The sequence below is a fragment of the Podarcis raffonei genome, chromosome 5 (assembly GCF_027172205.1).
Source record: "Podarcis raffonei isolate rPodRaf1 chromosome 5, rPodRaf1.pri, whole genome shotgun sequence".
Taxonomy (NCBI): Eukaryota; Metazoa; Chordata; class Lepidosauria; order Squamata; family Lacertidae; genus Podarcis; species Podarcis raffonei.
The window spans coordinates 81,782,895-81,799,724 of NC_070606.1; positions in this window are offsets into that span (position 1 = coordinate 81,782,895).

Sequence of the window (16,830 nt, forward strand, 5' to 3'; positions counted from 1 at the left end):
TCCTACCGCATGTGTTATACTTACATAGCAGTGCGTTATTTATGCAGCACATAGATGTTTCTTCACAAAAATCTATTGCCAAGCTAACATTCGCATATTGAGGTTTCCTAACACACACTATATGGCACATAAACATAAAAGGTTATGACAGTCCCTGCATATTCCAAACAAAGTATGCATTGTGCGCCAATACGTCTAACATAAATAGGTGTTCTAAATGCACATGTTCAGGAAGCTTAGAAATGGGAGGACTCACCCAGTGCCAGCTATTAGCCATTATGCGTACATCACTGACCCTGGTGTTAGATTTATAGGATGCTGACAATACTGTGTGTTCATATAAACTTAATGAGCTTCGGCAATTTATTGTGTTTACAGTGAGACCCTGTGCTGAATTGGAAGGCCGTGGGAGTGGGTGTTAGCTGGGGCAAGACAGCCCAGTAGAGGCTGTGGAGGAACATAGTAAGCAACTGCCTTCCTGACACCAACATCACCACAGCTCACCTGGGCTGGTGTGGAGCAAGGTGGAGTGGATGGCACCAAGGCCAAGACTCTGCATATGCACCAGTGGGAATGCTGGATTGGTTTACAACACTTTTTTTTACTTTTTACTACATAAAGTTTTTGAACCAGAGATCGTCAGCTAACTATTTCTGAAGAAGGTTTCTTAATTGTCTGCGTAAGCCTGGTAGCTTAGCAAATTCTTCAGGAAACATTCAAAAGTTAAAATAGAAGGTGCTTTGCTGAATCACTAGGGGAAGGGCTGATGACGCCAAAGACTCAGTTTCATGTTGATGTCTTATGAGCCTCAGCAATATGGGGAACAACAAATGAAGCCCCTGCAACTGGTGTTGGTGATAGCCCTATGATGTAGGACGCTGTTCTGGTGGTCCCTAAAGTAACCTGGACCTAAATTCTTCAGGGTTTTGCAGTAGTTGGGCAGCCAATGCAGATGTTTTAACAATGGTGTTACATGTAAAGCCAGTCCAGGCAACTGGTGTTACATGTTGTTGGCCATGTGCCCTCATCAGCAAATGATCCTTCAGAAATGCGATGTGATTTTTCTCCCTGGAGGAGGGCTACAGGTAGTCCTTTGTTGTGACAGTTGGGCATTGCTTGGTCCCCATGTAAGGGGAGGGCATGGGTTCAAGGAGCAATGGGGTTCAGCAAAGTGTTCTCGTGGGCACTGTTCACTTATTGCAATGCTGCTTTCATTTTATTTTTCCTGTTTAAAAAAAGAAATGGTGTTGTTCTCTTATTTAAATGCCCCCCTGATGCTGTTAACACTTTCCCATTCTTTTACTTTAAAAACGACACATAAGTATTATTCACTTTGCATTTTAATTAATTTATTTGCAGGTTCATTTGCTGCCTGCCTTCTGACTTTATTCACAACAATAAAAATAAACATGCAGTTATACTTGGTGTGTGTGTGTGTGTGTGTGTGTGTGTGGAACACCCCCATCCATTAGAACATGTCATCAAAGGCCTGTTGAAAGATATCTTTGAACCTGTCCCTCAGGTTAATGCCACTTCTTTTTATTTTGCAAACCCTTTGCTGCTGATATTTTCAGAGTAATCACACATTCCAGCTGTTCTCATAGTCCTGTCATGCTTTCGCCTCTTGCCTGGCAGGGGTACTGCCTGGCATGTGCTTGTTAGCGCCTTGAAGTTCAGTTCCTCTTCCCTCTAGCTATGTTGACTTCTGTGTTTATCCAGAGCCATATGTAGAAACTCTGGAATTTAAGGGCCTAGCATTCGTGCAATCAACTTCTCCCTATTCCATCTCTGGGATACTGTTTGAACAGAAGTAGGACAACGTAGCACCCCAAATCCAGAGAGGAGCACTTCTTTTGTGAGTCACACCTGATTTTCCAAAGCCCAAATGTGCCAAACCCAGCCAGGTCCCTTTAAGGGAAGTTTTTCCATACATGGTTGCCATTGGCAATCAAGTTTCCACAACCAGAACAGTTAGTTGGTCATTTTGTAGATTTATGAGGCAGGATAAGGATACAGCTTGTTCTTCTGAAGTGTGAATTAGCTCTCTAGTGAAAGTAGTAAAAACATGGCTATGCTAGTAAACTAAGTGGATGCATTTTAAAAGATACCAAGGGAGAGATGTAAAACATACGGTGTCCTTTAGTGTCACATCTGACCATAAGAGAGCAAATCTGGGTTTATAATGCCTTCCAATTTATAATGGTAGTAAATTGCAAATATACTATATATCTTTCTCTCTTAAAAATTCTTTTGCAAACAGTTCTATACCTGGGGAGAAAAACTCTTTTCCTTTTCCTTTCTTTTGCATAGATGAGCATCTTTACGGCCAATGAAAAGATGTGAAGCATTCTAACTTATAGAAATCCTATAAACTATTATTCTGCGTAAAGAGAGAGAGAGAGAGAAAGGCTTACAAAACCAAACTGGTTTTATTCATGAGTGTTAGTGCGTGATCGCCATCCAAAGCTTCTTGTTACATTGTGCAGGCACTGGAGGATCCCTCCTGTTGTCTGCTTACATGTGAAAATGTTTTGTGAAATTGTTTTCTGGCTGATCTAAACTGGCTATAGCTCACAATTTTCATATCCCTGCTATGCGGAATTCAGCGCCAGCTGGAGCGTGAAAAACCCATCTTGTTTAAGTTGGAGTGATGTGACATGGGGCAGTGCCGTGGCAACAGGATGCAGACAAGATGCAGACTCTGCATGAGAGATCCTGCCAGAGGAACACCCTGGTAGGATTTGCTGCAGCAAGGCTGCGGAAATTTAGACTTAAGAGGAAGGGTGCTACCATCCCAAAACTTCAGAGAGAAGGAAAGCAACCTGCTTTGTCTGCAGATGGTCCTAGGTTCAATCCCTGGCATCTACATCTAAGGCTAAGAAGAGCAGCTGCCTGTCTGTGCAGGCAATATTGAACTAGATAGACCAAGGGCCTGACTCAGTACAAATGAGCTTCTTATGTTCATGGGAGTACTTGGAGCCAGAAAGGAGAGATACGAAACTTCACCAGGTTGATTTCATTAATGTATTTAATTTATACACTTGTTTTACATCTCACTGTTCCTCAAGGTGACGTACATTGTTCTCTCAATCTCTGTTTTAAGCTCATGGCAACCCTGTAAGGTAGGTTAGACTGAGAGAAAGTGACTAGCCCAGGATCACCCATATATATCATTCTAGCTTTCCCCCCTTAGCTATCTGTTTCAGGGAGGAAACACAGAGCTTTCCCTGCAGAGAGATCATGGTTTTTCCTGTAAGTGTCATTATCGCCCAGAGGGTCTCATTGCATGAGGCAACTGATCTCTCTCTATATATAGACAAGCTGGAGTATGTGCAGAGGAGGGCAACCAAGACGACTGAAGGTCTGGAAACCAAGCCTTACAAAGAACCATTAGGGGAGCTGGGTATGTTTAGCCTGGAAAAGGGGAAACTGAGAGGAGATATGATAGCCATCTTCAAATATCTTAAGGGAAGAGGGAACAAACTTGTTTTCCCCTCCTCTGGAGGGTAGGACCTGAACCAGTGGATTCGAGTTACAAGAAAGGGGGTTTCAACTGAACATCAGGAAGAATTTTCTGGTGGTAAGAGCTGTTTGACGGTGGAACAGACTCACCTTCATTGGAGGTTTCTAAGCAGAGGTTGGATGGCCATCTACCATGGGTACTTTCGTTGAGATTCCTGCATTGCAGTGGGGTTGAGTTAGATCAGGGATGTCCAACTCCCAAGAGATTGCGATCTACTCCCAGGGATAAAACCTGGCAGCAATCTTTGGGAGACCAAAGTTGTTAAGCTTTTTTTAGGGGAGCAGGATCCCTTTCAGCTCTTCAATTCTACAAGTCAATGTTCCATTTCTTTTTAGCATTGTAGCTGCGTGCTGTTTTGCCTCTCTTGACTTTTTGCAAGAGAATTCCCTCTGTAAAACATCTGTGGCTTTTGACTTTGCATCAGCGTTATTGCTTCTGAGGCTAGAGAGGGATGGAGAGTAATGCAGGGCATCAGAAGATGCTGAGCCAGCCAGGCATTCTGCTTTTCCACTCTAATTTGTGGCTGGTGAGACTCAATACACACATTAGATTTTCTACTAGAGTATAAAGTGCCCACATATTAGGGGAGTGTTTGTTGGCTTTTTCTTTTTCTTCTTCTTTTTTAAAGTATATCGAAAGGTATTGTCAGGGAACTGCCATCGGAGCTAGAGGCGGAGGGAAGGCTCCAGAGGGATGCTGGAGAGGGTCCCAGTAGGGAGAGAGGCAGCCCATCTGCTGGGGAAGGAAATCAGTGTAACACCAGTGAAGAAGGGGGGCAGATGGGGGAATCGGAGGAGGCTCCAGGACTCTTCACCGGAGACCAGCGGAGAGAGCACAGGTCCTCCGCTGCCCACACCCTCCCTGCGCAGAAGACTTCCGCGCAGGGAGAGTAGGAGGAGACTTGGCGTCAAAGAACTTATTTGCTGGAAGAAGTTCAAGAAACGTCCACTGACGGATTCTTCCAGCGACTGAGACAGCCATGAAGTGAAGGGCTGTCCAGACAGAAAGGGTTCAACCAGGTAACCTGGCCAGGAGTGGTGGCAACTTACGCACGAGCAACCCCTATAACCATTACAGCAATCCGTCAGTCGCCGACGTTGCTTGTGCGCAGCTACAGGGAGGCAGCACAATGAGCCAAACCAGAGAAGCCGGAGAGATGGAGCAAGCAGCTGGAGTGCAAAATCTGGTAGAGAGGAACCGAGATTTGGAACAGCATGTGGCTCTCCTGACGGCGCGGCTGGACGAAAGACGGACTCAGGATTTTAACAGGGAGAAATGTAAAGTATTGCACTTGGGCAAAAAAAATGAGAGGCACAAATACAAGATGGGTGACACCTGGCTTGAGAGCACTACATGTGAAAAGGATCTAGGAGTCTTGGTTGACCACAAACTTGACATGAGCCAACAGTGTGACGCGGCAGCTAAAAAAGCCAATGCAATTCTGGGCTGCATCAATAGGAGTATAGCATCTAGATCAAGGGAAGTAATAGTGCCACTGTATTCTGCTCTGGTCAGACCTCACCTGGAGTACTGTGTCCAGTTCTGGGCACCACAGTTCAAGAAGGACATTGACAAACTGGAACGTGTCCAGAGGAGGGCAACCAAAATGGTCAAAGGCCTGGAAACGATGCCTTATGAGGAACGGCTAAGGGAGCTGGGCATGTTTAGCCTGGAGAAGAGGAGGTTAAGGGGTGATATGATAGCCATGTTCAAATATATAAAAGGATGTCACATAGAGGAGGGAGAAAGGTTGTTTTCTGCTGCTCCAGAGAAGCGGACACGGAGCAATGGATCCAAACTACAAGAAAGAAGATTCCACCTAAACATTAGGAAGAACTTCCTGACAGTAAGAGCTGTTCGACAGTGGAATTTGCTGCCAAGGAGTGTGGTGGAGTCTCCTTCTTTGGAGGTCTTTAAGCAGAGGCTTGACAACCATATGTCAGGAGTGCTCTGATGGTGTTTCCTGCTTGGCAGGGGGTTGGACTCGATGGCCCTTGTGATCTCTTCCAACTCTATGATTCTATGATTCTATGATTCTAGGATGCACAGGTCAGACCCACCCCCATCGCAAGGAAGGTACCTGGGCTGGTACACAAGTTTGGGGGGAAGCCCCAGGACTACAACGCATTCCGAACGGAAATAGAGTACGCTTTGGAACTGCAGCATAATGACTTTGCTGATGATGGGGAAAGGGTAGCCTATATTGTGGGGCATCTAGAGGATGGGGCACACGAATGGATCAGGCCCCTAATGGCGACGCAAAATGCTGCCTTGAAGGACCTTAGGAAATTTTTCCAGGCAATGAATGAGATGTATTCCAGTGAAGTGGAGCAAAGTGTGACTCGGCGGGAATTGATGGGGTGCAAGCAGGGGAGCCAATCAGTTAGAGACTACTGGTCACGCTTTGCGATGTTGATCCACCGGCTCGGGTGGGATCTGGACTTTGAACCTATTCAAATGTTGTTTGAGGAGGGGTTGTCCCCAACTGTGAAGGACGAGCTGTCCCACGCGCCCCGCCCGCAGTCGATGGATCAGCTGACCAAGGATCAGCTGACCAAGGCGATTGGAGTGCGGCAGGAAGTGTGGGCTCAGGTGAAACACGAAGTGAGAGGGGAACGTTGCCATGACTACCGCGTTCCTGAAATACCGAGACAGCTTTCCCAGGCGGCTGAGCCAATGGAAATAGATGGCGCGCGCGAGGTTTCAAACTCCAGTGAAGGTCGCAAGAGGGAGGGAAAGGATTGGAAAACCACCAAGAAGTGTTTCCTCTGCCAACGGCCAGGACATTTTGCCAGGGTCTGCCCTCAAAGAAAGGCCTGGCAAGGGGTGGTGGGAGCTGCTGGCTGTGAGGAGAAGGGGGAGGAAGGGCAGGCGCAGGGAAATGACAATGCCTGGCTGCCAACCAGCGGGGGCAGCAGCCAGGCCAGCAACCAATAGAAGTGCCCCAGCCTGACCCTCCCAGGGCAGCTATAGCCATAGAAGTGGTGCTAGAACTCCCGAATGGGCACCCAGTCAAGGTGGAGGGGCTGCTGGATTCAGGCAGCTCCTGCAATTTCTTCAGCAGGGACTTCGCTCTGGAGCACCAACTCCACCTGCTGCCCCTGGATTTTCCCTTGCAAGTGACCACCATCGATGGCATGGAACTTCTGGGGGGGGGGGAAGTGACACACCAGACCCCGCCAATGAGAATGAGGGTTTCCAGGCACACGGAGACCATTGTCTTTCATGTAGCCACACTGGCAGGACCCCCAATAATACTGGGGATGAGCTGGCTGGCACTGCATGATCCAGTAGTGTCATGGCATCAGTGGTCAGTCACCTTTGGGTCAGCTTACTGCTTGGAACACTGTCTGGGGGGGGGGGAGAACCCAAGGATGACAGTGGCCAGGGTGGCTGGGCTGGCTGTGGAGCCAAAAGGGGAGGTGCCACCACAATATGCTGACCTGAAGGAAGTCTTCAGCGAGAAGAAGGCGGATAGACTACCCCCCCATAGGCCCTTTGACTGCCAAATCAACTTACTCCCAGGGGCTCAGCTGCCGGTGGGTAAGCTGTATGCCATGTCTGACCGGGAGATGCAGGAGTTGCGGCAATTTATTGACAAGAACCTGAAGAGAGGGTTCATAAGAGAATCAAAGGCGGTGGGGGCAGTCTGGTGTTCTTTGTGGACAAAAAGGATACTAATCAGCCCAGGCTAGTCGTGGACTACCGGGGCATCAACCTGGTGTCAGAACCCGTGACCTTCCCAATGCCCAGGATTGATGACATTTTAACACGGGTGAGGCAGGGGAAAATTTTTACCCAGCTGGACCTCAGGGGAGTGTACAATTTGATTAGGATGAGGGAGGGGGACGAATGGAAAACCACCATGTTCACCCCCCTGGGGGCCTTTAAGTACTTAGTTATGCCATTTGGATTACAGTCGGGCTCCGCCTGCTTTCAAGCTTTCATGCACCACGTGTTGGGGTCCCTGCTGTACAAGAACTGCGTAGCCTTTTTGGACGACGTCTTAATCTATTCGGACAATGAGAAGCAACATGTCAGAGATGTCAGGGAAGTGCTAAAGAGACTGCAGAAGCACCAGTTGTGGGTCAAGCTGGAAAAATGCCAATTTCACGCCAGAGAGGTCGAGTTTCTGGGGTACAAGTTGTCAGACAAGGGCCTAGCTATGGACCCAAGCAAGGTGCAGGCGGTGCTGGAATGGAAGGCCCCCAAAACCCGGAAGGACGTGCAGAGGTTCCTAGGGTTCAGCAACTTCTACAGGAAGTTCATCAAGAACTTCGCCCACTTAACAGCGCCCATCACAGATTGTCTCAGTAGCAAAAAGAAGTTCGCCTGGACAGAAAGTGCCCAGCAATCCATTGAAAGACTGAAGAAGGCGTTCGCTTCGGAAGAGCAGCTCCTGCACGTTGATCTGGAGAAGCCCATGAGGCTGGAGACCGACACGTCAGACCGAGCCATCGGAGCGGTACTTTTGCAGCCAGGGGCCAAGCAGGGCTGGAGGCCGTGTGCCTTTTTCTCGAGGAAGCTGAGCAAGTCGGAGCAAAACTACACGGTGTATGACCGCGAACTGCTTGCGATCTATGCAGCGTTTCGCCGATGGAGACATCTGTTAATAGGGGTGCAGCACAAGATCCAGGTTTGTACGGATCACAAGAACTTGGAATACTGGAGGACTGCGCGAGTACTCAACCAGAGACAGATTTGATGGGCACAGGAGTTCTCCAAGTTTTCCTTCGAGATCCGATACGTGCCGGGAGAGGAAAACGTAAGAGTAGATGCTCTCTCCCGGAAGCCCGAATACATGGAAGGAGAGGGACCGCCGGAGATCCGACACGTGTTCCCCGAGAACCGATAGGTGTGTGTGGGAGCGTTGGTTGGGAAACGAGAACTGGCCGGGCTTACTAGAAACGACGGGTTCGCTCAAACTAAAATCAGGGAACTCCGGGACGGAAGGGAAAACCATGGAGGGTTTGAGGAAAAGGAAGGGCAACTGTACTATAAGGGGGCGCTGTATGTACCGGGGGAGACCTTGAGGGGGAAGGTACTCAAACAACTCCACGACAACCCAACAGCGGGGCACTTTGGACAGCACAAAACCATGCTGCTTGTCACCAGGCAGTTCTGGTGGCCAAGGGTGAGGGAAGATGTACGGGAATATGTACGGGGGTGCGACCGCTACCAGAGGGCAAAGGGGGAGAGGGCTGCCCCCACAGGGTTACTGGAACCCTTACCCACGCCGGGAAGACCCTGGGAGGTGGTGTCCATTGATTTTATGACAGATTTGCCCAAGTCAAGGGGGAAGACAGCAGTCATGGTAGTAGTCGATCTACTGACGAAAATGTGCCATTTCATGGCTTGCTCACATGCAGTGACGGCAGAGGAAACAGCCAGGTTGTTTGTGGATCACATCTTCAGGCTGCATGGGGCTCCCTCGAGGGTCATCTCAGATCCCAGGAAGCAATTTACTTCCCGGTTCTGGAGGAAGCTCATGAGCTTGCTGCAGGTCGAGGTGGGCTTCTCGACGGCGAGACACCCGGAAACCAACGGGCAAGCAGAAAGAGCGAACAGTATACTCCAGCAATACCTACGCTGCTACGTCAGCGAGAGACAGAACGATTGGGTAGAGAAACTAGCGCTGGCTGAATTTGCGTACAATAATGCTGAACATGTGTCCACGGGAATGAGCCCGTTCATGGCCAATTATGGGTGTCACCCCAGGGCCTTCCCAGGGAGGGGGGAGGAAGGATGGAGTGTACCTGCGGCAGAGCAGTTTGTGGAAGAAATGGAGGCCTTGCACCAGCAACTCAAGATGAACTTGGAGCGGGCCAAGGAAGTTTACAAGAGGCAGGCAGACAAGCACCGTCGGGAGGGGGAGGCTATACGGGTGGGAGACCAAGTGTGGTTGTCAACCCAAGGGTTACCTCTTAAGGGAGGGTGCAAGAAGTTGCAGCCAAGGTGGCTGGGACCTTTTGAGGTAACACAGCAGGTGAACCCCGTGGCATTCAAGCTCAAGTTGCCTGACAGCATGAAGATACATCCGGTGTTCCATAGGTCCCTACTCTCACCGTACAGGGAGGGGCGGGAATTTCTGGGGCGGGAGGGAGGAGTCACCACCCACCCGCGGGTAGAGGAGAGGGAACACCACAACCAAGCCATGGAAATACTCGATTCAAGATGGCGAGGGCACCAGGTGGAGTACTTGGTAGCTTGGGAGGGAGAACCCAGGTCAGAAAACACGTGGGTTCCCGCTGAGGCAATCAATGACGGGTATCTGGTGGAAGAGTTCCACAGCCTGTTCCCAGATAAACCAAAACCACTAGCGAGATTCTGGGAGGAAGAATTTGGAACCACAGACGACGAAGAGGACTTTGTGGGTTTTCCTGCCTCCGAAGAGGAAGGAGGGGAGGTGTCAGAGGGAGAAGAATCAGACTGGGAGGCTCACCCTGCGGGAAGAGATCGGAGCGGGTGGGAAGCGGGTTTTGAATCCTCAGAGGACGGCGACAGCTCCTTCCGGGAATTCCCCGCATCGTCGGCCAAGGAAAGGGACAAGGTTGAATCAGAAGGTCGGGCCGGGGGTGGAGGGGGTCCTGGGGGGGAGGTGGATGTCAGGGAACTGCCATTGGAGCTAGAGGCGGAGGGAAGGCTCCAGAGGGATGCCGGAGAGGGTCCCAGCAGGCAGAGAGGCAGCCCATCTGCTGGGGAAGGAAATCAGCGTAACACCAGTGGAGAAGGGGGGCAGATGGGGGAATCGGAGAGGAGGCTCCAGGACTCTTCACCGGAGACCAGCGGAGAGAGCACGGGTCCTCCGCTGCCCACACCCTCCCTGCGCAGAAGACTTCCGCGCAGGGAGAGTAGGAGGAGACTTGGCGTCAAAGAACTTATTTGCTGGAAGAAGTTCAAGAAACGCCCACTGACGGATTCTGCCAGCTACTGAGACAGCCACAAAGTGAAGGGCTGTCCAGACAGAAAGGGTTCAACCAGGTAACCTGGCCAGGAGTGGTGGCAACTTACGCACGAGCAACCCCTATAACCATTACAGGTACCCAAGTACAAAAATGCACAAGCCTCTTATCAATTATGAAAGGCATGTGTGTTTCAAATTTGGCACATAGCCCTTTAAAATGTGTTAAAGTGCCAATCAGGGGAGGGGGTGGTCTCCCTGCTTTCAAAGGTACGCACACAAAATGTTATACATTTATTTATTTAATATAATTTAGATACCACTTGATTTGAAAAAACAACACGCATACAGGCCTTAGCAGTTTACAAAAATATAAAATAAAATTCTTGATTATAGCAGTTAAAAACACATATCTTAAAACATTCCAGAGATGATGAAAATCAACAGTAGCTAAAAAGAGATTAAAAACTTTTGCATGTCTGGATAGACTTTCCTAAACAATATTTTTTTAATCAGGCACCAAAAAGCGTTCAGCAAAGGCACATGCCTGATGCCAATATGTGCACCCTCTTTAATGTGATAAACAACTCATCCATTTTGTACTTCGTTGTCCATCGTCTCATATATATACATATTACACACACAAAGTGCCTTGGTGGTAAAAAATGAGTTGCCAGTACTCACATCTTGATAAATGTGCTGTGTTTGCCAGCACACAATGACATAAAAAGTGGTGCTGGTATTTCGTACCAGTGAGTATCATCAAAAATACGTTTGTGTGTGTGAATGAATGGATTGCCTTTATGTCCAGAGCTGATGAGTCTGCGCTTGGCTTTCACAATCTGTTACCTTGAGATAGCAAGTTAGAATAATGCTATATTTCTTTGCAGGCATCTGAACTCGACTGGACAATCTCTAGCTTTAAATTCACTCTTTCTTCTCGCTGTTATAATGTACATTAGCATGTCTGGTATTGATCTCCCTGATCCTGTTGCTCAGGGATTGCACAGTTCTTGCCTATAGGAACGGGCTTTGTATCCACCACCAGCATATGTTTTCATAGAGTTATGGCTAAGTAGCAGTCATCATAGATTGCTTCAGTAAATATGACCCAAACTAGTAGAATTCAAAGGAAATTAAGGAGGAAATTAAGGTATGCTTTTCTGAGCCTCTTTCTCCCATCCAATGGGAGAGGAAGGACCTTTCCACACTTACCATTTAAAGTGGAACAGTTGCTGGGGTTTTCTGACAAGTCACCACATGACCTTGGCATCATTTAGCTGGCATTTCGAAAAAATGGAATAGAAACCTGCCTTCCTTTTTTTAATATACATTTTTATTGGGTTTTTTAACATATCGTTTCCAACAGTCATATAACATAACTTCTTATCTTATACAATATTTTAGACTTCCGTCAACACCTCTGATGATTTTCCGTTCTTTATCACTTATTCTGCATTTCTTAATTTCTCTATTACTCTTAATTATCATTAACTAATAATTCTCCTCATAGTCTTTCTTGCAATATTTCAAATAGTCCTCTTTACAAAACTTCTTACAATCCTACTAGCCTAATTTGTTCATTACAAATAGTTCGTATATTTACTCCAGTCTTCTAAGAATCTCTGGTTGCACAGGTTTTGAATCCTTCCTGTTAATTTATCCAATTCTACATAGTCCATCAATTTCGTCCACCATTCTTCTTTCGTCGGTAATTCTTCTTGCTTCCAGAAACCTGCCTTTCCAGAGGCACCAGGATGATGACGTGTATGTGATGCAGGAGTGCTCGGGAGGAACTGGCCACTGGATGTGCGTTGTGCGAGTGATTTCACGCTCGTGTGAAATGCGTACAGGGCTGCCTGAATATTTTATTCAACTGCTAACTTCGTATACGGAAAGCTAACCTGTTATCAGACCTAAAGGAAATTCAGCATAGGGTCTCCTAACAACTCTCAGAACTTTAAACAAACTATACTTCCCAGGATATTTTTTGGAGAGGGGCCATGGCTATTTAAAGTGGTATGGTGTGCCTGGGGGGCCTCTATAGCATATTTAAAAGAAGTGTTAGCTTTGCATGTCTATTTTTATTCCACCTAACTTTTGATAAAAGAACGGCTGCCATTTAAAAAATGTATATATCTGGCTTTGTGCCAAGTTCATCGCTTATGTTACTAGGATTGTCATACGGCATTTCCTCACCCTTTTGACTGCAGAAGCTTGCCAACTCCAACAGGTTTCTCATTAAGACTCAATTTCAGAATGTGCTATAAATTCCAAATGTGAGAGAGGCCAACTGCACACACACACACACACACACACACACACACGATATTGTATCCTCCTGGATGCGTTGCTGAACAAGTTGAGTATTTCATGTGGAAAGCTTTTAAGCTATTTATACCTCTTAGTTACTTCATCTGTCTGACACAATGCCAGTCGTGGAACACTGCTGTTTTCACATGCTTGTGGAAAAAACAATAATATAAAAAAGCCACTGTTTGTGGCTTTCTTCTCTGCATTAATCGCTTTAGACAAGTTTGTTTGTGCCGTTAAAGGCAGTATAAAGAACCCAAAACAAGAAATCTGGGGAAATATTTGGAGAGGTACATTCCTAGAATATTTTTGGCATTGTGTATTGTGAAGCACAATCATGACCAAATGAGAATAACTTCACACTTTTTTCTTTCTTTTTACTTCTTGATGTATTTATTTGCATGATGTCCCTCAGTCAAAACGAGGATGGGGAAGTGGTGACTCCCCAGGTGTTGGTAGACTCCACATCTCATCAGCCCCATCCAGCATATAGTCCTCAGCTAAAACAAAACACACACTCCCAGAATAGCTCACATACTGGAATGGTCCTATAAAATAAGAGTCAATAATTAAAATACAGTTTTAAAATGTTAAAGTTGCAGAAGCAGCAAGGCTCAACACAATAGAAAAACATGTTCCATTTATTTTTATTTAAAAATTTATTTTTTTATTCAGTGTGTTTTTTTAAGTGCTTTTTATTTTATTTAAAACATTTATTGTGGTTCGAGGACCCGACCCCCGCGAAGTGAAATGAAGACACAAGGACAAGTGATATAAGGTTGATGGGCTAGAAAAGGCCACAACTTTTATTGATTACAGCAGTGAAAAGGTATTGGCTTAGGCATTGGATCTCTCAAGCAAGTGGGTTTATTCACCAGTAGGTGGAGCCTGTTGATGCTAATCCAACTATAGGCTCACCCCTGCTGTCACCGAGGGTCGTGCCATGGCCTCCCGCCAAGCAGGCATCGGACAGAATACACGACCGCCAGATTCCTTTAACGGAATACCCCTAAAAATTGAAGGCATAGGCGATGGCCACACCTAGCACTTCGACACACAACACATTATTCCAATGCCTAACCTACCCACCAATACCACAAAAGTTGTGACGATTGCTACGAGGTAGGCGAAAAAACCAAAAAGCCTAATGCCAAATGGAAAAACTCCTACCAGGCCCCCCGGGCAACCAGGGCGACCAACCTAAGGTCCATAGCAAGGCCAATGACCTAAGCCCTAACTAAAAGGGAGTGGAGGGTGGGTGACTTGCGATGGGACGCTGATGAAGAATGAGGCCAGGGAGAGGCTGGCACTGCAGCAAAAGGCTGCTGAACACGCCCCCTCCACGGCACCTGGTTGGGTGGCCATCGGGGGGGCGTGAGTGCCAGCCAGGTGAGCTGGAGGCAGGGGGCAACGCCCCCTGCTGGGCGGTGCTCGGGCTCCCGCCCACAACCACTCCCCTCTCTTTCAGGGAGGAGAGTCTTTATTTCTACTTCCTAGGTGACATACATGGAACAGCACAATTAAACAGTACTAGGGATGGACAACATTTTTTGAACTTGAGTACAACTTTCATTTGGAGGGAATTTTCCAGGAGTCACACACTGAATGTGGAGGAGGACAAAGCTAACTGTGGTTGGGTCAGAGAGTCACTCCACTCCCAAGAACATCACCATTCCATACGGCGTCTCTTTCTCCCTCTGAAGAATCTTGAGAGTAAGAAACATTGAAGGGTGGGGATCATCTTAAGAAGACAAATGGCCACATTCAGCCTGTGCTCCATGGGTTTTGTATAGGATTGTACTGCCCCACACCTATAATAAAACAGAAGAAGATGAACAAAACCATTAAACAGCATGAAAACTTAAAATCTTATAATAGAAAGCTGCAGCAATCAAGTAAATGGGACAGTTTTGACTTGGTAACTGTGGGAATGTTCAGGGTGGCAGGAAAGGATATAGTGTTTATTAATATCCTTCCTAACTTGCGCTAGCAAGTTCCTTTACTTAGCAGAGTTTACATTCCCCTTCTCACACACAGCAGAAAACTAGTTGCAAACTCGTGTGAGTTTCTTAAGACAATACGCAGTTCAATCTGGCTTGTTCTAATTTACCTAGTGACTGCAGGCTAGCAGTCCAGCAGTTCACAGGACAAAAGGAAGATGGAAAAGAGAGAGAGAGTGGCAGCATGCCTTGTCCTTTTATCAGGTCTGAAAAGGTCATGCCCACCCACTAGTCACATGCAAGGAAGGATGCTCCAGGCCAGGAGGAACAGGAAGTTTCGACTGGCTGGACCAAACATTTCCTTGCATGTCCACTCTAGGAAAACAAGGAATGTTGTACTTGACTGCTCTCAGTGGATTACACCCCACAGTAACTAAATGTTACTTGTGAAGGTGTCTAAGAAGAACAAGAATAAGAATAATACCCAGCGCATCTGGCTGGGTTTAATAAAACATCAAACATTAAAAATTTCCCAATACAGGGCTGTCTTCAGACGTCTTCTAAATGTTGTATAGTTGTTTATTTTCTTGATATCTGAAGGGAGAGTGTTCCACAGGGTGGGCGTTACTTCCGAGAAGGCCCTTTGCTTGGTTCCCTGTAACTTCACTTCTTGCAGTGAGGGAACCAGCAGAAGACCCTTGGAGCTGGACCTCAGTGTCTAGGCTGAACAATGGGGTGGAGACGCTCCTTCAGGTATACAGGGCCAAGGCCATTTAGACCTTGTTTGGGGAGATTGCTCCAAAGAAGAGGTTCAGTTCAGTCACTGAAAACGTTCTCTCTGATAGCTTTGCCTCACCTCAGGTGAGTGTGTCACAGAATGGCCTCTCAGAGGATTGGCAAGTTCCCATAGGAGGAGGCTGTCACCACCCCCTTTTTATCAATTAAAAGAATTGTAAACACTGAAGGGCCTCTGTTTTAACTATTGTGCATCCTGGATTTGTTTAGTTCACCAGTCTTGTGGATAAGACATATGTAAACAGGTAAAGGTAAAGGGACCCCTGACCATTAGGTCCAGTCGTGACCGACTCTGAGATTGCGGCGCTCATCTCGCTTTACTGGCCGAGGGAACCGGCGTACAGCTTCTGGGTCATGTGGCCAGCATGACTAAGCCGCTTCTGGCAAACCAGAGCAGCGCACGGAAACACCGTTTACCTTCCCGCCGGAGCGGTACCTATTTATCTACTTGCACTTTGATGTGCTTTCAAACTGCTTAGGTGGGCAGGAGCAGGGACCGAGCAACGGGAGCTCACCCCGTCACAGGGATTCGAACCGCCGACCTTCTGATCAGCAAGTTCTAGGCTCTGTGATTTAACCTACAGCGCCACCCGCGTCCCTCAAAGGCCTATGTATGTACCTCATTATTTTTCATTAGTTTTCTCAGTGTGACTCTTTCACCACATAAGGAACATGAACATAAAAATCAGCCTGTGTTTTCTGAAACAAATATTTGTTTAAAATATGAAGCAGCAAAAACTTGGTTAAAGAAAATCATGAGGCAGAGAAATTAATGACTTTTAAATGCCTCTTAAAAACATATATGTTTACCCAAGCTTTCATGGGCCCCAACTCTTCATTTTTTAATTCTCTGCTTTGTACACAGATCAGTTTTATCTTTGTACACAGATCAGTATAGTTTTGTTCTCGTTTTACTTATTTTCTACAAATTGTGTGGAATGTTATTGTTTGTTCTTATTCTCTATGCAAATCATTTAGAGAGATTTTTATATTATTTTGTATAAATAAATAAATAAATGGGTGAAATGTAATAGGGAAATGCCATGTGTTCCATATAATGATACGTTGTATAAAAGGCTTTTAAACTCATGCTAGGGAATGTCACCAGAAACAGCTTCCCATGAGCGAATCCTGTACTGGCTTGCAACGTTTAGAACTGTTCACTTCATGGATTATAATTTTATTTGTCTCCATGCCAATGTTCCTAGGAACTTGAATCAGGGATATGGAGAGCTGGTGTGTGATAATAGTGATCTCTGTGATTAGTAATGCAAATCCCATTGCCTATGGTCAATAATGGTTATGATGATTTATTAAATTTGTATAATGTTCTTCATCCGAAGGGAGTTGGAATCCAA